The sequence below is a fragment of the Lethenteron reissneri genome, chromosome 64, assembly GCF_015708825.2.
Source record: "Lethenteron reissneri isolate LAM-NWPU_2019-01 chromosome 64, ASM1570882v1, whole genome shotgun sequence".
NCBI classification, from domain to species: Eukaryota; Metazoa; Chordata; class Hyperoartia; order Petromyzontiformes; family Petromyzontidae; genus Lethenteron; species Lethenteron reissneri.
In genome coordinates this window covers 3,273,189-3,291,182 of record NC_083842.1, presented here as the reverse complement: position 1 = coordinate 3,291,182, position 17,994 = coordinate 3,273,189, and the positions used below count along the sequence as shown (strand labels likewise).

At 50.0% G+C, this 17,994-nt stretch overlaps 1 protein-coding gene across 7 annotated transcripts in view; it reads left to right on the top strand.

Moving 5' to 3' along the window:
• Positions 1-3,943: 3,943 nt before the first annotated feature.
• The window catches only part of LOC133359275 (tyrosine-protein kinase SYK-like), a 38,829-nt gene continuing 24,778 nt past the window's right edge, over positions 3,944-17,994 (top strand). For 3 of the 7 annotated variants that reach the window (XM_061577760.1, XM_061577761.1, XM_061577755.1), the window contains exon 1: positions 3,944-4,335. The gene's annotated coding sequence lies outside the window, so the exon portion shown is untranslated. Of the gene's footprint in view, positions 4,364-4,765; positions 4,910-13,730; positions 13,859-17,020; positions 17,214-17,994 lie in introns of those variants that run through there. The other 4 variants (XM_061577759.1, XM_061577756.1, XM_061577758.1 and 1 more) reach the window with 4 other exon arrangements.

The window sequence follows — 17,994 nt, the reverse complement described above, 5'->3', positions numbered from 1 at the left end:
AGAGTGCGTCTGAGTTCGATTCCCGCTTACGGCCAACACCAGTGACGATTATTTGAACCGGTGCTGGGCCTCCCATAGGTCGACTCAGCCTCAAAAAGTACCTGGTGCGTGTGTAAACATAGCCACAGGGAAGACAAAGGCGGCCGGGCGAGGTGCTGGCCACTCACCCCCTCGTGTTCCGGGCCGGCCTAAATAGGTGCTCGCTGACATAACTTTCCCCGACAGTCTGTTCAGGCTATACGGGGGATCTTTATCTGTGTCTTTGTTGTTTTGTGTGAGAATGTGCGTGTGTGTCTGGGGAGCGGTAGTGTAGCGGTTAGCGCGCTGCGCTATGAACCTGGCGACCCGGGTTCGATTCCCGCTCACGGCTAACACCAGTGACGATTATCTGAACCGGTCCTGGGCCTCCCCTAGGTCGACTCAGCCTTAAATGAGTACCTGGTGCGGTGTGTAAACATCGCCACTAGGGAGACAAAGGCGGTCGGGCGTGGTGCTGGCCACCCACCCCCTCGTGTACCGTTCCGGCCTTCATAGGTGCTCGCTAACAGCACTTGCCCCTACAGTCTGTTCAGGCTATACGGGGGATCTTTGTCTTTTTTTGTCTTTGTGTTGAGCAGAGTTGAGCGTGGAGAGTGCTTGAATGGGCGACCACCGTGCGTAACAGGTGCTATCGGCTGCTGCTGCCGGGCTACGTTGTGCAATAACATCAATTGTTGTACTGCACTCTGCTTACGCGTCTATGCTCCCCGCATTGACCAACCCACACTACTCACATTGGGAGTGCAGTACAACAATGCGACCAGGACCGGCTCAGATGTCGTCACTAGCCAATGATATGAGCCGGTAATCGAATTCTCCTTGTATCCAAGGTCTGGGTGTATACGGTACTTACAAAAATAATCTAAGCTTTAGAGACCCAAATACCAAAATAAATTGTACTTACAAAGAGTCCCAACGACTTACATAGAGACCTACAGACTCACTTCGAAACTCGTAGACTTCACATAGAGACACAAAACCCACATAGAGACCCATGGACTGGTACGGAGACCCACAAGACACACACAGAGACACACACAGAGACCCATGGACTGGTACGGAGAGCCACAGAGACACACACAGAGACCCACAGAGACACACACAGAGACCAACAGAGACACACACAAATACCCACATAGAGACCCATGGACTGGTACGGAGACCCACAGAGACACACACAGAGACACACACAGAGATCCATGGACAGGCACGGAGACCCACAGAGACACACACAGAGACCCACAGAGACACACACAGAGACGCCCCCCCCACGCCACGAGATTGCGGTGACCTCGAATTCAAACGGCGCTCACCGGCGCGGCCAATTCCACATTCCTTTGACGGTGGCCAGACTTTCCACGATGCTCAAAAAAGATCCCCCAGCCCCACCGTGCCCCCCACTAATCCCGTCTCACAATGCAGCCCCCCCCCCCTCACCAGAGTAGCCCCGGGGTTTAACGACCCCGCGAAGTTGCGGCTCTTAGCGGAGTGCGATTTATGTCGAAGAGAGAATTCTCACACGGACCTAAATCAGCAGCGAGCCTCCCTCTCACACGCGAGGGCCATCACTCACTGCCCCCCCCCCACCCACTCCCGGGCCCCCCCCAAACTCACACGCCTTTGTATTATCTAATTCCCCTTTATTTAACACGGGGGTGGATGGAGGAGGAGGGGGGAGGAGCGTGTGTGTGTTGTGTTTTATTTAAATGTAAAATGTGGCTAAAGACTGCGTGGTGAGCTGGAGACGGATACTTAGTTAGTCAGCGAGTCAGTCTGTCAGACAGTCAGTCATATAGTCAGTCAGCCAGTCAGTCTGTCAGACAGTCAGTCATATAGTCAGTTAGCCAGTCAGTGTGTCAGACAGTCAGTCATATAGTCAGTCAGCTAGTCAGTCTGTCAGACAGTCAGTCATATAGTCAGTCAGCCAGTCAGTGTGTCAGACATACAGTCATATAGTCAGTTAGTCTGTCAGACAGTCAGTCATGTAGTTAGTCAGCGAGTCAGTCTGTCAGAAGTCAGTCATATAGTCAGTCAGCCAGTCAGTCTGTCAGACAGTCAGTCATATAGTCAGTTAGTAAGTCAGTGTGTCAGACAGTCAGTCATATGGTCAGTTAGTCAGTCAGTCTGTCAGACAGTCAGTCATATAGTCAGTCAGCCAGTCAGTCTGTCAGACAGTCAGTCATATAATCAGTCAGCCAGTCAGTCTGTCAGACAGTCAGTCATATGGTCAGTTAGTCAGTCAGTCTGTCAGACAGTCAGTCATTTAGTCAGTCAGCCAGTCAGTCTGTCAGACAGTCATATAGTTAGTTAGTCAGACAGTCTGTCAGACAGTCAGTCATATAGTCAGTTAGCCAGTCAGTGTGTCAGACAGTCAGTCATATAGCCAGTCAACCAGTCAGTCTGTCAGACAGTCAGTCATATAGTCAGTTAGCTAGTCAGTCTGCCAGTCAGTCATTTAGTCAGTCAGCCAGTCAGTCTGTCAGACAGTCAGTCATTTAGTCAGTCAGCCAGTCAGTCTGTCAGACAGTCAGTCATATAGTCAGTCAGCCAGTCAGTCTGGTGATGATAATTGGTGATGATGATTGGTGATGATGGTGATGATGGTGATGATGATTGGTGATTATGATTGGTGATTATGATTGGTGATTATGATTGGTGATGATGGTGGTGATGATGATGATTGGTGATGATGGTGGTGATGATGATGGTGATGATGATGGTGATGATGATTGGTGATGATGCTGGGAGCTTTTGGCGAGAGCCGTTCCCGGTTGCGGGCAGCATGAATGTCGCTCTCCTGCCACCTGCTGGCGTGTGTCGCCTCGGACACGGCGCAACGACGAGACGCGGGCGGCAGTCGAGCAAGTAGGTTCGCGTGTCCACGCACGGGGCCAATGGTGTCAATCCACTGCTGGATAGGGATGGCCTCCCAACGCCGTGCGGGTCTCTTGGAGGAGCAGGCGCTCACGGGGGGTAGAGAAATTCAGTTCTATCCGTTGGTTCTTTCGGTAAAGTCACGTAGAAGAAAAACAAGAACGAAGACGTCCCCCCCCCTCCCTCCTCCTGATGACGATCGCTTGCGGCGTGATCGAAATGTCGTAGTTTTTTTTTAATTAACTTTAAATTGTATATCTACGCGACTTTACCGAAAGAACCAAAGGATACGAATTCCTGCAGTCACGAAAGTTGTAAGTCAAAATGCAGTACCAGGGATGTTTATTTTGCGGGACTGCCTCCTCTCATTCTCTCACGCGCATCTCTGCGGCCGCCTTTGTCTCCCCGGGTGCCGATGTTTTTTGCACATCGCAACCAGGGAACTCGGTTTCGGGCTGAGACGACCGAGGGGAGACACAGGACCGAGGCCACTGATGTTAGGGGCCGTCCATAAATGACGTCACGCGATTTTGGACGATTTTGACCCCCCCCTCCTGCATCGTCACACGGCGTCACAAAAAGTCAGACCCCCCCCCCCCGAAAATATGACGTCACAAAGCTCTGCCCCCCCCCCTCCCCCAAAAATAAACCATGCTTCAAATCGCTTTAAACTATTGTGATTGTGGTGCGTATTTAATGTGGCGCTGCACTCTGATGTTGTAGGAGAAAACATGTATTAAAAAGTCTAATTTAACTAAGTAGAACGTGTTGTCTATATTTATTTAAAGTTGCGCATTTTGATGTGACGTCACATTTCTCAACCCCCCCTCCATTGTCACACATCGTCACAAATATCTGACCCCCCCCCCCCCCCCCCCAGGTGGCAGGGATTCGAACTCGAGCAACTTCATCCGTAGCGCAGTGCGCTCACCACTGCGCCACCGCTCCCCCACTCTGACACACACACACGTGCGGTTTCACGCCGACCAAAGGTCAATGAGAGTCGCTTCCTCTGCTTACAGTGCTTCTATCCACGCTGACCCATCCGGTGTCGGCACTTCCTGACTGCCTGCCTGAGAAAGCACCTAGCGACTCACCTGCCTACCTGTGCATTCACCTACCTGCTCGTCTACTCACCTGCCTCTTCACCTGCCTACCTGTGCATTCACCTACATGTGCAGTTGCCTACCCACCTCCCTACCGACCCATCCCTTTGTTCACCCGTAAACTGCACGGCTTCCTACCTATTGCCTACCTGCTCACCAGAAGACATGCTCTCCAGGCTCACCCGGCAGTATTCGCACATGAACAGCTGGTGATCTGGACAGCTACTCACCAGCCAGAGGAGGGTGGGGGGCTGGAGGGAGATTGGGGAGAGGTGAGATTCCGGACCCCCCCACCACCAACACCACCTCTCCCCAGGTGAGATGCGACCTTCTGCGAGTTGATGGTGAGTGTGCGGGAGTGGGGAGCGAGGAAGATTTGCAGGTGGCTGTTGCGTGACGAGGTTGGGACGTCTCCAGACGGAGTCTCATTGCCCGAGTGGCCTGGCGCGTCAGTCTGTCTGCTGCCAGCAGGGGGCGATGATTGCCGCTCTGTGCGCACAGTGACATTTGAGAACATTTCGCGGTGTGATTTTCGATTTTGGCCAATTCGAACCCTGGTCTGGAAGGCAGAGAAGGGAGGGGAGAGGGAGGGAATGGAGGAGGCAGGGAGGGAGAGCAAGGACGGAGAGAAGGGGAGGCAAAATTAAGGAAATTATGAAATCCTCCAGTTCCACCTTTGCCGACTCCCACCACCTCCTGCACCCCCCCCCAAAATCCACACGCGTGTTCGCGCACGAACACGCGCGCGAACACACGCGCGTGCTCACACGAACGCGCACGGGGAAGCGAGAGGACGGCTGACGGAGAGGATTTTAGTCACTTTTAAAGTCCCTCGCCCCAGCTCGCTTAGACCTCGACCTTCCACGCGGAGACACGGACATCGGCTGTCGGTAAAGTGGGTGCAGCGATGTATACTGTCGGTAAAGTGGGTGCAGCGATGTATACTGTCGGTAAAGTGGGTGCAGCGATGTATACTGTCGGTAAAGTGGGTGCAGCGATGTATACTGTCGGTAAAGTGGGTGCAGCGATGTATACTGTCGGTAAAGTGGGTGCAGTGATGTATACTGTCGGTAAAGTGGGTGCAGCGATGTATACTGTCGGTAAAGTGGGTGCAGCGATTTATACTGTCGGTAAAGTGGGTGCAGCGATGTATACTGTCGGAAAAGTGGGTGCAGCGATGTATACTGTCGGTAAAGTGGGTGCAGCGATGTATACTGTCGGTAAAGTGGGTGCAGACTGGATGTGCTCTCGCTCAGTTCGGAATTGAAATCCAATCTGGCTCTGGATTTTGATGAGGCTGGGATAGTGATGTGTGCTGTGATGATGATGATGATGTATTTGATGACGACGATGTGTGATGATGGTGAATGTTGTCTCGAACTGCACTGGGCTGCTTTAATCTCGGCTTATATCGCATACCAAACCTACCCCGAACACTACCCCTCGCACTAACCCTACCCAACCCCCTAACTCTACCCCTCACACTAACCCTACCCAAACCCCTAACACTACCCCTCACACTAACCCTACCCAAACCCCTAACTCTACCCCTCACACAAACCCTACCCAAACCCCTAACACTACCCCTCACACTAACCCTACCCAAACCCCTAACTCTGCCCCTCACACTAACCCTACCCAAACCCCTAACTTTGCCCCTCACACTAACCCTACCCAAACCCCTCACACTACCCCTCGCACTAACCCTACCCAAACCCCTAACACTACCCCTCACACTAACCCTACCCAAACCCCTCACACTACCCCTCACACTAACCCTACCCAATCCCCTAACACTACCCCTCACACTAACCCTACCCAAACCCCTCACACTACCCCTCACACTAACCCTACCCAAACCCCTCACACTACCCCTCACACTAACCCTACCCAAACCCCTAACTCTGCCCCTCACACAAACCCTACCCAACCCCCTAACACTACCCCTCACACTAACCCTACCCAAACCCCTAACACTACCCCTCACACTAACCCTACCCAAACCCCTATAACTCTACCCCTCACACTAACCCTACCCAAACCCCTATAACTCTACCCCTCACACTAACCCTACCCAAACCCCTAACACTACCCCTCACACTAACCCTACCCAAACCCCTATAACTCTACCCCTCACACTAACCCTACCCAAACCCCTATAACTCTACCCCTCACACTAACCCTACCCAAACCCCTATAACTCTGCCCGTCGCACTAACCCTACCCAAACCCCTAACACTACCCCTCACACTAACCCTACCCAAACCCCTAACACTACCCCTCGCACTAACCTTACCCAAACCCCTAACACTACCCCTCACACTAACCCTACCCAAACCCCTATAACACTACCCCTCACACTAACCCTACCCAAACCCCTAACTCTACCCCTCACACTAACCCTACCCAAACCCCTATAACTCTACCCCTCACACTAACCCTACCCAAACCCCTATAACTCTACCCCTCACACTAACCCTACCCAAACCCCTATAACTCTGCCCGTCGCACTAACCCTACCCAAACCCCTAACACTACCCCTCACACTAACCCTACCCAAACCCCTAACACTACCCCTCGCACTAACCCTACCCAAACCCCTAACACTACCCCTCGCACTAACCCTACCCAAACCCCTATAACTCTACTACTCACACTAACCCTACCCATAGCCCTAACTCTACCCCTCACACTAACCCTACCAAAACCCCTAACACTATAACTACACCACGATTACTCTACCCCTAACTTTTCACCTAACCCTATAACTCTACCCCTATTACTCTGCCCCTAACTTTTCACCTAACCCTATAACTCTACCCCTATTACTCTACCCCTACCCCTATAACCATACCCATATAACGCTACCCCTAACTCTACCCCTATAGCGATACTCATATAACTCTAACCCTAACTTTACCCATATAGCGCTCGCCCTAACTCTGTGCATCATGGGTGTTGGCCGAGGGCGCGCTGTGTCTGTGAGGGTATTCCCAGTGACGTCTGCGTACATATGTACACTAAGCACACTTTGTGTACAATAGTATTGTGTACACATTTATAATTGTACACGGGGTATTTTGTGCCTTACTGGGTAACTTATTCTATTTTTATATACATTTACTAAAAATTATGTTGCGTGTACACCTTGTGTGTGTGTGCATAGATTGTGTAAATGTAAGACGACGCATTTCGCGCGTAGATTCGCCGTCGTTGATGTGCGTGTGCACATGTTAAAGAAGCGCTGCAATTGAACGGTTACAATGATGCCAAAACCAAATGAAATAACACGAGCCTTAGAACTGACCAAGTAATTTAAACGATTAAAATACCGTACATTGCGGGAGTAACCGATGAACTAGCTCTGGCTTTGAAGCTTTCGTGACTGCGGGAATGACTCTGGTTCTTTCGGTAAAGTCACGTAGAAAGAAAATAAATTAAGTAATAGAGTACGACGTTTCGATTGCAACACAAGCAACCGTCATCAGGTAGAACTCAATTTGAGAGATAGACAAAACACAGACACACAGACAGACACACACGCAGAGAGAGACAACACAGAGACACACAGAGAGAAACACGCAACATAGACACACAGAGAGAGACACACACAGACAGACACACAAGCAGAGAGAGACAACACAGAGACACACAGAGAGAAACACACAACATAGACACACAGAGAGAGACACACACAGACAGACACACAAGCAGAGAGAAACAACACAGAGACACACAGAGATAAACACACAACATAAACACACACTTCTACCTGATGATGGTTGCTTGTATTGCAATCGAAACGTCGTATTCCATTATTTTATTTATTTTATTTTTTTGTGACTTTACCGAAAGAACCAAAGAGCAGCTCTGGATGTTTGGAAAAACAAAACATCCGAGCCAGATTTGGCACGGTACGTAAAATACAGAAATTAATATCTGGTACAAAAGATGTATTACCGAAGCTATCAACAGAAGGTGTGTACCGGATTGATTGCACTTGTGGCGAATGTTGTGTTGGGCAAACAGGACGAATGATCAGCACGAAACTAAAAAAAACACCAAAAAAATATTTTATATCCCCAACTACAACTGTCGGCAGAGGCAGAACACGCGTGCCAACAAGGACACTCAATTTATCTTGATAATGTTGAAGTGCCGTGCAAAACTAGCTACTACTGGCCAAGACTAATTAGAGAATTTATCGAAATTGAGAGAAATAAAAATAATGTTAACCGTTCGGATAGCTACAGACTTAGTGCTGCTTGGGAGCGAATCATCAAGTAATACATTTTGTTTAAAGCTTTCGTGACTGCAGCGATTCATATTCTTGGCTCTTTCGGTAAACTCACGTAGAAGGGAAGCAATGAAATAAAAATAAAATAATAACAAATAATATAAAATATAATTTTGTTTTATATATATATTTTTTATTTGCTTCCCTTCTACGTGACTTTACCGAAAGAACCAAGAATAAGTAATAGATTGTTTAAATTATTGCCTATACAGGTCCCCATACTTGAATGGGGATTACCGTTGAACGATAACAGGGACGGCTATTTCAGTGTACACAATCAACAGGCGGTACAAGAGCAATGGGCTTGCATAATGCGCATGCAGAACGTACGTTGACACATCTACCCCTCTATGTAAGAAACGAAACGGGAGGATTTCTCCACAAATCTGGCTGTCACCTGATGAAGCTAGTTGTAATTATTGGCGAAACGTCGTACTCAGATTGTAAATGTTGTGGCTTTGCAACTCCAACACACTCCGGTGATGCTGTACTCGGAGCGATTTGGCACGTTCTGTTTACGTGACACACCTTACTAGTTGGCTGTGTCGGGTGGTGGCGGTTTTAACAACACATATTTACGTGATCTAACCCCCCCCCACCCCCCCAAAAAAAAAACCTCTATTATTGGTGTACATAATTATTGTGTATACATGTATCATGATTTGTGTGCGCCATAACTTTGCGTGCATTTGATCATAATCGGTGTACACGGGAATTCTGTGTCCACACCCACCGGAGCGCGCACGTGCGCTTGGGCGAGTAATTTGCATGCGCTTATCATAAATTGTGTTTGTCTGTGCCCACGAGTATTGTGTGTGTGTTTGCACTAATCAGAATGTGAATGTGTGTACGCACGCAGTGTGTCTACATTAATTATGTACGCGCATGTGTGTGTACACTCGTCTCATGATGATAAGACATCATGAGACGGGTATGCAATTAGTGATGGGTCTGTTAAATTTAATAGAATTATACCACACATACACAAAGACACATGCGTTCCGTATAGCCTGCATAGACTGTTGGGGCAAGTGCTGTTAGTGAGCACCTATGAAGGCCGGCCACGGCACACGAGGGGGTTGGTGGCCAGCAACCACGCCCGGCCGCCTTTGTCTCCCCAGTGCTAAAGTTTACTTCAGGCCGCACCAGGTACTCATTTAAGGCTGGATTAAGTTACGGGAGGCCCAGGACAGTACCGGTTTTAGATATCACTCGGCATTGATGTGGCTGTGAGCGGGAATCGAACTCGGCTCGCTGGGTTCGTAGCGCAGCGCGCTATCCACAGCTCCGCACACACAATGGTTCTTAACTGTTTTATGCTGCTGCCGGGATTTGTTTTATTGCCATCATTTATACTCTGAACACATTTTAAATAACCAATTGTCTTAAATGTCAATGTTCGTCAGTGAAACGATGAACGCGTCACTCTGTGTCTCATTGACCTGTAACTTTACACACCTCGTACAAAACATCGGTGATTAAATATGGCCAAAAATCGTAACAAAAACAGCCACTCAAAGACAAATAATCATCAGTCAGGGTGAGCGCCACTGCTAGATGAATGCCTCCCAAAGCCGCTGACGATCCTGCGATGTAACGATTCACCCAGCGCCTTCTCTAAACACCACGAGCCGATTTCGCTCCATCTCCTCTCGGGGCGCGTTCACGTTCCTCGGCGGCCGCTCCGTTCGCAGTCGCGGCCATCGCCGCCCCTCGTGGCCGCGACGCGCGGCCCGCTGCCGAGGCCCCTCTCACTCCCGTCGCGGCGTGGACGATGCCTCGATCCGGCGGCGTGCGCTCTCCAAGCGGGCCTCTCTCTCTCTCTCCCCCTGCTTCTGTGCGCACTTTTCCGTTCCTTCTCTTCATTAGACGCGCCGCGTAGACTCGCGGAGCCGAGACGCAGTAGCGAGGCGGTGAGGCTCGAGAAGGATGGGTTTGCATTTGTTCAAGTTTAAATTGACGATGACAAACAACGTTTACTGTTTGCGCCGGACAAGGAAAGCTTTCAATCAGCGCGCACTGCCAGCAGCTTCAATGTACGGATCCGAGGTACGTGCTCAGAATTGGAGTTTCGGATAGAGAAAGAGGAACGCGTGGATAAGAGAATCTACGCCAGGTAGAGAAACATTGCTGACTGCCAAGTACAAGGAAATTGGCGTGGGCAAGACACGTCGTAGCTGGAAGGGATGATCATCCTTCCCTCTTGGGTCGATAAAATGACAATGATCACCACTTTGTGGGGAAGATCAACCGTGGCTGTCCTCGATTTAAAGCTTTCGTGACTGCAGGGATCCATTTTCTTGGTTCTTTCGGTAAAGTCACGTAGAAGGGAAGTAATAAAATAATAAAAAATAAAACATAATAATTATTTTATTTTATTATGTTTTATTTTTTATTATTTTATTACTTCCCTTCTACGTGACTTTACCGAAAGAACCAAGAAGACGTGGCTGTCCTGTTGATGGACTTGCGCCCGCCATAGTCATGTGGAATTTCCACGACGAGCTCCGCAGGACCGTTTTCTCCCTTCGTGACGATGTTAACAGATCGCAGCAGGTCCTGTACTCATTTTAGGCTGAGTCGACCTGGCGAAAGCCAGTGGAGGAACATTCCACATTCCTTCGGCTAATGTAAATCTATCCATAAGACACTCGCTGTGTTGTTCTTCCTTTCTTAGCTCGATGAATGAGCGGCTTGATAAGAGCAGATCTCTGTGCGGGGTGATGGTGTGACTCTGCATTCAGAGCGGCGTCAGTGTGCGTTTTCTTACGGTAAATGCTGCGTGTTATTGTACCATTTAGACCCCGTCCGAGCAGAATATCCAGAAATGGTAGAACTTCCACTTCCATTGTGATCAAAGGGCTCGCATAATGCGCATGCATAATGCACGTTGACTCATTAACCCCTCCAATTTTGCGCAAGAGCGCAGAAGCGTGGTCACCACATCTACGCCTCTATATAAGGAACGAAACAAGTGGACTTCTCCAAACATCTGGCTGTCTCCTAATGAAGCTAGTTGTAATTACTGGCGATACCTCGAACTCAGATGGTAAATGTTGTGGGTTGGCTCTCCAACACACCGGTTAGTGCTGTACTAGTGACGAATTGGCCACGTTCTGTTTACGTGACAACCCTTACTAGTTGGCTGTGTCGGGTGGTGGCGGGTTTTAACGACACATTTATATATTTACGCGATCTAACCCCAAAAACCCTTTATAATGGATGATATTGGTAGCGAAAGCCCGCGTGTTAAACCGAGCAGAACGTATACTCCCCAGGCTCCGGAATATAAGACGCACTTTTTGTGCCTGCACGTCTTATAATCCGGTAGATGAGTATGTATGCTGAAATTCTTTCGCACCGTACTTGTCCAACAGTTCTAATTGGATGAGTAAAACTTTATTGGGGTCGTCTTATAATCCGGTAGCTTTGTGTGACCAGATTAGAACTCGTCGGTTGCGTCTTATAATCGGGTCGCCGCGTGCGTAAGGCCACATTTGTCTTTATAAAAACTGGGCACACGTGTGGAGGTGCGTCTCACTTTCCGGAGCGTTTTATAATCTGGAAAATGCGGTAATTGTATGAATTATTCGGAAAAGTGCCGTACATATACAGTATATATCATATATATACCAAATCATATCTGCCCGATCTTTTTTGAGGAACAAATTAAAATAAACTTCTCGTAAAAAGCGAAGCCCCGACAGAAATTGTGCAAATGTCAGTTCCCCGGGCCGACGAGAAGATGATTACAACACCCCACAGGGTGCAGGCGAGGAGCGGTGTCGCATTGGTTAGCGCACTGGGCTATGGCCCGGGCGACCCCAGTTCGAGTCCTGGCTTACGTGTGAAATCTGAACCCGGATTTTTGGGCCCTAAACTCAGCCTTTCACTGCCGTGGTGACGTCTGCTTAATCAAGTCATTATTATTATTTTGGTTCTGTAATGGTCGTTGGATGAATAGCTTCGTATAATGGAGGTTATAATATATTAAACATAATTGCGTTGACTGTGAAATGTCATCAACCCTATACCGAGCCAAGTGTTTTGAGTGGCCAGTGTCTGCTTCGTACAGTATTAGTGAGTCAAATTTAACACGGAAAACGCATTACTGTATATCTATATCATATACTCTGTTGGGATATGTCTGCGTAGCTAATTACTTCATGTAGAGCCTCCCGCCCCCCCCCCTGCCAGAGAAATGTGGAATGAGTAGTCACTCATGATGGGGGACTCATGCAAGCGACTCGGAGGTTGGGAATAGGAGGAGGTAGAGTGACGGGTGGAGCACGTGGGTGTGCACGTGGGTGTGCACGTGGGTGTGCACGTGGGTGTGCACGTGGGTGTGCACGTGGGTGTGCACGTGGGTGGGTGCAGGGGGACAGGCGATGGAGTGATACACCGAGCTCGGCGACCCGAGGGGAGGAGACGTAGGCCTCGGCAAGTTAAGGTAAAAGTTAAAAGGTAAAAACAACGAGCCTACCTTTACCCTACCTTTACCCTTTTACTCGGTAAAAAGGATAAATTACCTTACCTTGCCGAGGCCTAATTGAGACGAACTCAAGAAGCCAGACCGGTGGCGAGAGCGCACGCGGCTACGGCTCTCTGGTGATCACTCGAAGCGCGAACCCCAGGCGAGCGAGACCTCCGTTTCTCGGAACAATGTTTGCAAGACGTTGCCTCGGCCTCTGCCGCACGTCGACTGCGCCACAGGAAGTGTCGGTTGGGCCCCGTGGCTCCCTCCGAGTCGCGCCGCGGCCTCGGCTGCCACGGGAGCCGCTCGGCCACGTGGCGGCTGAGCCAAGGACCCCCCAAGACCCCCGAAACCTGTCCCTCCCGTCGCTCCTACAGCGCAAACAGCACTATTGCAGGTGTATTGAGCAAGGGGTACGAAACGCGTTTTATCGAGTTGAGCGGGGTGATGGTTGCACGAGTTTTAGTTTAAAAAAAAGAGACGTCGACGATGATGACGGTGATGGGAGAGGGAATTCCCAAAAGCGGAGCAGTGGCGGGGGATGAGACGAAACAGTCTGAGTCTGATAAAAGCCGACAGTCTGAGTCTGGCAGAAGCCGAGTCCTCGACACGGCTGGAGGAATCAAGGAGTGAGGCTCACGGGAACAGGAACCGTGGCAGCAGTAGTCGTAGCAGCAGCGGCGATAGAAGAGCGGTCAGAGAACCATGGTCTGGCTACGGCGAGGGGAATGCCTCTGCAAGCTGTCGACTGATTTCGGTAACTCGCACGCCCGTGTGCAGCAATAATAGCCCGGGTCGGGTTACGAACTCGCCTCGTTCGTGCGAACCCCATTTCACACGCTGCGCAACACGCAGCTCGCGAAGGCGCCCACAGAACGAGGAGTTTTCAGTCAATCGATGACGAGTGTTTATTATTCCCATTATACGTGTCGGGGGAGACAACTCACGCGTGCGAGAGGGACAACACTCTATCCCAGTACAGAAGGCACAGATGGAGTCCAAACCATGCGCACGTGTGATTGCGCCCAGCCGGTCCTGGTGATCATTTGGCCATGCTTCAGTACGCTGGTTAGTGCGGGTTGGTGTACTCGAGGGAGGCGACATGTCTGTTTCGGATAGAACACCATTGCCCATGGCCGCGAGTCAAACTCTGGGTGCTCGGTTTGTAGCACAGTGCGCTACAAACCGCTGCATCACCGCTCTGCTTATTTAATTTCCATTACACCTTGGATTTAATTTAATCTCGTTTTCCGTGTAGCTGTTGAGTTTTTTGTTGTTTTTGCACTTTGTGTTTTAGCTTACGTTTAAATTAGGTTCGCTCTTCTATTCATAATAACTACGACTTGTAATTGTCATTTATATGCTCAACGGATCACTTATAGGTACGCCTAAATATATCTCTGTAAGTCTATGGCTCTCTGTAAGTATTTGGGTTATGTAAATCTATGGATCTACGTGTGCATCTATAGGTCTCTACATAAGTATGTGGGTCTCTATGTGATTCTATGCAAGTCTCCGGGTTTCCATGGAAGCCTGTGAGACTTTATAAACGCCCAGGGTCTCATTTGAAGATAATTGTAGTCTGTGTGGCTCTCAATCGGTTTAACTCTGGTTTGGTTTGTGCCAGAGATCTGCTTTGGTTTGGTCCAGAGATCTGGTTTGGTCCAGAGATCTGGTTTGGTTTGGTCCGGAAATCTGGTTTGGGACTGAGATCTGGTTTGGGACTGAGATCTGGTTTGATTTGGTCTGGGGATCTGATTTGGTTTGTGCCAGAGATCTGGTATGGTTTGGGACTGAGATCTGGTTTGGTCCAGAGATCTGGTTTGGTTTGTTACTGAGATCTGGTTTGGTACTGAGATCTGGTTTGGTACTGAGATCTGGTTTGGTTTGGTACTGAGATCTGGTTTGGTCCAGAGATCTGGATTGGTTTGGTACTGAGATCTGGTTTGGTTTGGTACTGAGATCTGGTTTGGTCTGGGGATCTGGTTTGGTTTGGTACTGAGATCTGGTTTGGTTTGTGCCAGAGATCTGGTTTGGTACTGAGATCTGGTTTGGTCCAGAGATCTGGATTGGTTTGGTACTGAGATCTGGTTTGGTTTGGTACTGAGATCTGGTTTGGTTTGGTACTGAGATCTGGTTTGGTCTGGTACTGGGATCTGGTTTGGTTTGGTACTGAGATCTGGTTTGGTTTGTGCCAGAGATCTGGTTTGGTTTGGTTTGGTACTGAGATCTGGTTTGGTCTGGGGATCTGGTTTGGTTTGGTACTGAGATCTGGTTTGGTTTGTGCCAGAGATCTGGTTTGGTTTGGTACTGAGATCTGGTTTGGTCTGCGGATCTGGTTTGCTTTGGTACTGTGATCTGGTTTGATTTGGTCTGGGGATCTGGTTTGGTTTGTGCCAGAGATTTGGTTTGGTTTGGTACTGAGATCTGGTTTGGTTTGGTCCAGAGATCTGGTTTGTGCCAGAGATCTGGTTCGGTTTGGTACTGAGATCTGGTTTGGTTTGGTCCAGAGGTCTGGTTTGGTTTGGTCCAGAGATCTGGTTTGGTTTGGTCCGGAGATCTGGTTTGGGACAGAGATCTGGTTTGATTTGGTCTGGGGATCTGGCTTGGTTTGTGCCAGAGATCTGATTTAGTTTGGTACTGAGATCGGGTTTGGTTTGTGCCAGAGATTTGGTTTGGTTTGGTACTCAGATCTGGTTTGGTTTGGTCCAAAGATCTGGTTTGTGCCAGAGATTTGGTTTGGTTTGGTACTCAGATCTGGTTTGGTTTGGTCCAGAGATCTGGTTTGTGCCAGAGATCTGGTTTGGTTTGGTACTGAGATCTGGTTTGGTTTTGGACTGAAATCTGGTGTGGTTTGTGCCAGAGATCTGGTTTGGTTTGGGACTGAGATCTGGTTTGGTTTGTGCCAGAGATCTGGTTTGGTTTGGGACCGAGATCTGGTTTGGTTTGGTACTGAGATCTGGTTTGGTTTGGTACTGAGATCTGGTTTGGTACTGAGATCTGGTTTGGTTTGGTGTGGAGATCTGGTTTGGTTTGGTACTGAGATCTGGTTTGGGTTGTGCCAGAGATCTGGTTTGGTTTGGGACTGAGATCTGGTTTGGTTTGGTACTGAGATCTGGTTTGGTTTTGGACTGAGATCTGGTTTGGTTTGTGCCAGAGATCTGGTTTGGTTTGGTACTGAGATCTGGTTTGGGTTGTGCCAGAGATCTGGTTTGGTTTGAGACTGAGATCTGGTTTGGTCCAGAGATCTGGTTTGGTTTGGTACTGAGATCTGGTTTGGTCTGGGGATCTGGTTTGGTTTGGTACTGAGATCTGGTTTGGTTTGTGCCAGAGATCTGGTTTGGTTTGGGACTGAGATCTGGTTTGGTTTTGGACTAGAGATGTGTTTTTTGGATTGCGCAGCAGTTTCTGTTGTTGGATTGGACATCTGTGCTAGCTATGGGGCCCTGTTAGCTATGGGGTTAGCCAGCTGGGCTGCAAGGTGAGCCCGTGGTTAGCTTCACGGAAGTATGGACATCTGCTTCCTTTCACGGCACCATGTGACACAAGGGAGGCGATAAGATGTACTTGTGGTGAGGGGGAAGGGTGGTAGTGGTGAGGGTGGTGGTGAGGTTGGTCGTAGTGGTGAGGGTGGTGGTGAGGTGGGGTCGTCCTGGTGAGGGTGGTTGTGAGGAGGGAGGGTGGTTGCGAGGAGGGAGGGTGGTAGTGGTGAGGAGGTGGGGTGATCATGGTGTGGTGAGGGTGGTGGTAAGGTAGGATGGGTGATAGTGGTGAACGCACGTCATTTCCACCATACCTCCTCTCACGATGGCTGTGACTACGCGTCGCGTGCCGCTCACTCCGGTCTCGCAGACACCCAGCGGAATTCGCAGCGAGACATGAAAACCTTGCAACGTGGAGCTGTGGTGGGAACGTTCCAGACGGGGAGAGCGAGAGAAAGCGAGAGAGGGAGAGCCCGGCGCTGTCTCAGCTCGCTGGGACACCTCGTCTGGCAGCCGGGGGTTCTGGAGACTTCTCTACTGCGTTCCAGATGCAGTCCATTGCAGCTGCGTGAGCCGAGGTCCTAAAATTCGACCATTTCCCCTTTCGACATCAGGGCGAGGCGGGGGGTGTAAACGCCAACCCCAGCCGCAAGCCACGATCGCATTCTCTCGCTCGCTCCCAACTTTTATGGATAATCTTGGTCGCGAAAGCCTTAAGTGTTAAACGTGCAACTTTCCTCAGGCGGTCCAGGACCAGGCCAGGCAGTCGAGATTTAGAATCTTAGGTTCCTAGGGGAACTTTCACCACCACCACCACCGCGGCTCTGGGTGTCTGGGAGCAGCTCGCGGCAGACTGAGAGAGAAGCGCGGTCGATGTTTAATTCAGTCCGCGACGAGGTGCGAGGCCGCGCGGAGAATGGGGTCGACGCATCGGCGATGTGGTGAGATGTTAACTTCCTCGCCTGGTGTGCAGGGAGTTCGAGGCTTCGATCCCGACCCTGATGTCTGTTGTATATTTGGTGTTTGCGTTTTCTCTTCCTGTGGTCGTGTGGATTTTTCTCCGTGTCCTCCGTTTTTTATCCCCTCCACATTTAGAAACACGCGTTTTAGAGTATTGGGCTGCTATAAATGTCCACGTGACGACAAGCCACTTCGTTGAGCTGTCATTTGTGGCCAGGTCGCTTCTGATAAAGAGCGATAATAGCTCAGTGGGCCTTACCTGGTCAAATACAAATAGTAAAAAGCAATCGACATCGTGGGTGTAAACGTGATAACCACGTCGGGTGGTGGAGGATTCATGACTTGGAATTTTGGCCTGAAGATTAAAAACCACGGCCGCCACCGCCGACGACGCGTGGCGCTGCCGCAGCGACGAGGTTCGAGGAGCCGCAGCGACGAGGCTCGGGAACGGCGCGGCCACTCGAGGGAACGAACAATCGAGAGAAGTGCGCCGCGAAGCGCGGAGAGACGCGCGCTTGGCGAGTCGGAGAGAGAGGAGACACGCGCGCTAGGGAACGCACCGCAGGTTCGAGGCATCGCCGTGACGGGGACTGAGAGGGGCTTGGGCAGCAGGACGGGCGTCGCGGCCAGGAGGGACGGTGATGGCCGATGGTCGAGACGAAGTTTGTTCTGCTGATGATGATAATAATGCTACTTCTGCTGATGTTGATGATGCTGATGACAATGTTGCTGATGCTATTGCTTCCGGTGGTGATGCTGATG